This window comes from Penaeus monodon, unplaced genomic scaffold (genome assembly GCF_015228065.2).
Source record: "Penaeus monodon isolate SGIC_2016 unplaced genomic scaffold, NSTDA_Pmon_1 PmonScaffold_16074, whole genome shotgun sequence".
Taxonomy (NCBI): domain Eukaryota; kingdom Metazoa; phylum Arthropoda; class Malacostraca; order Decapoda; family Penaeidae; genus Penaeus; species Penaeus monodon.
Window position 1 is genome coordinate 1 of NW_023645346.1, and position 2,500 is coordinate 2,500.

The 2,500-nt window shown below is 41.5% G+C and overlaps 1 long non-coding RNA gene across 1 annotated transcript in view; it reads left to right on the forward strand.

The window, feature by feature from the left end:
* The first annotated feature begins 185 nt into the window (after positions 1-185).
* Positions 186-2,500, forward strand: part of LOC119569517 — a 2,960-nt gene continuing 645 nt past the window's right edge. The window contains exons 1-2 of the long non-coding RNA XR_005228275.1: positions 186-351; positions 1,980-2,500. The exon at positions 1,980-2,500 is cut by the window's right edge and continues 645 nt beyond it. This is a non-coding gene — a long non-coding RNA (uncharacterized LOC119569517). The remainder of the gene's footprint in view (positions 352-1,979) is intronic.

The following is a 2,500-nucleotide window of genomic DNA, read 5'->3' on the forward strand; positions in this document are numbered from 1 at the left end:
AAGAGGGAGTTCCCGGAGCATTACGCTCCAAATGTCGTCGGAGTCGGATCAGAGATGTATCCACCAGCGGGACTAGCGAAATCTTCCTCCAGTCGTCGTCCACACCCGAGTCACGTACGAACTCGGATCTCTCCCAATCCGAGTCGTCACCGCAATCGACGGATATTTCAACTTTTGTAAAAAAAAAAAAAAAAAAAAAATACAAAGGTAAACGTGAGTTCTCTGTGGAAATAGTCTTGGTATGCAGAAACAAAGTCAATGTTCCAAAGACACGTTTTTTTTTACAAGTCAAAAAAAAAAAAAAAGAAAACTTACCAGAGAGATCGCTAGTCCTAGACAGTTTCAGAGGAGGTGTGAGGTTTTCAACCTCCCCCCCCCCCACGACCAACTCCTATCCCCCCCTTTCCTTGCCCCGATCCTCCTATCCTTCATACCCTTATTCGCACCCTCTTCCTTTCCCTCACTTTTTCCCTTCCCTCTATCCTGCCGCATTTCCCCTCGTACCCCTCTTATTCGCACCCTCTTCTTGTTCCTTCTTCCTTCTACTTCTGCACTGATTTCCCCCTTTTCCATTCCTTTTTCCCGTTTGCCCTACCTCTTACCATTAACCCTATCCCCTCCTGCTCCCATCCTACCCCTATCCTATCCAGCATCCTGCCGTAATCCACAGGGCGAGTCGAGCACAGCCGGACCACTTCCCTCTGCCAGCCTCATTTTTAACATTATTTTTATCTATGTTTTATGCTGGCTTTAATTACACGCATTTTACGTCATTTTACACCTTTTTGCATTAGTTTTAAATAAAACTTTTATTGATCCTTCCGCTATCCATATTCTTTTTACGATGTTTTACATGATGTGCGGATAACGGAACATCCACATCTGCTGCGAATGGATCTTTCTTTTACCTCTTTTTTTTATCTATTGTATTTTAAGTTCAGTTTTATTTTTCAATAGTCTATTTTTACTTATCCAATTCTTTTAATCTCTCTTTTATAGTGAGAGAAAGAAACTTATTTTATTATTTTTATTAATGAATCGCAGCAGATTGTTTTACGTATTTTTTATGATAATGGTAATTTTCTCATTGATTTTGCTGATTGTTTTAGTGATTTTATTTATGATTTTATCTTTTGTATGTTTTCTTTTATTATAATATTTCCTTTTTATTATTTTACAATTTTTGTGCTACGCTTCCGTCCGCGGAAGTTAATGTAACCCCCCTGTTTTTGTTAAATAAATGAAGTGGATACTCTGACTGTGTTGTGACTACCCTTTGGATTTACCTGTCTGGATTCTACACCGTGGATGTTGAAACAAGGTTGTACTGCCCCTTTTACTTGCCCAGGTGTATTAATGCTGGACGTGCCTATTTGTTATTTTACTATTTTACATACTGTGAACCATGTGTGCTTCTTCGACTTTTACTTTTTACTTTCTCTGAATTTTACTTCTTTTACCTTGTTCTTTTACTTGTTACTTTTATTCTTACACCTTTTACTCGTCTTTTATTGCAGCTTTTACTTCAGCTTTTACTTTTTCCCTCATTTTACCTTTTACTTGTTTTATCGTAGATGTTAGTCCTTTTTACTGTTTTTAAGCCCTTCTGGCGTATTTTTATTCACTTTTAAGCCCTTCTGGCGTATTTTTACTCATTTTTAAGCCCTTCTGGCAATTGTCTTTTACTTATTAACTTGTGTTACTTTGGTGCCTTCTGCACGGTTCTTTTTGTTCATTTTAGGATTATTTTTTTGTATTTTATCATGCATCTTCGTATTGGTCACGCTCCTGGTAGGCCTGCATCTCCGGGGATTGTTTTGCTCGTGAGGTCGTGTGGGTTCTGAGTCTTCAGCTTAGTCCCCTCACCCCCTTTTTCGAGGAACGAACGGGGCCCCTCCTTTTCCTTGGCCCCTAAGCCTGAAGCCTCCCGCCTCACGGGTGGCCTCTTTTGGGTTCCTCTCTCACATAACCTTACAGAGGTGTATAATCCTCTTCGTCTGTAGAATACAGGTATAGAAGAGGATCTGGGGTATTTCGCAAGCGTTGGAGTCCCGACGTCGATGGTTGGGGGTCATCAACGTCGCTGAACGATAGGTCCCGAACAGCAGAAGACATCCTAGGCTTGCGGCCGCGGCGTACAGAAAGTTGTCTTGACATATTCAAGGTCAGCTTCTTCCATCCAAGTGATTACCTTCCCCTCTGGGTCGCCTTTTATTGCGATTTTTCAGAGGCATTAGCCAATCAGATTCGCCATGTCGTGTCACGTGAGTCACGTGAGAAAGTCACGTGATAACTATGGCTGAACTACTCTACTGGCAATTATTGTCAACCAAAAGATCTAGAAAATCACGTAAAACACGCCCATGCAGAAACGTACACACGTATACACACGTACATGCTCTCTCTCTCTCTCTCTCACACACACACACACACACACACACACACGCACGCACATTCTCTCTCTCTCTCTCTCTCTCTCTGTCACAGTGGGGACGGGTGT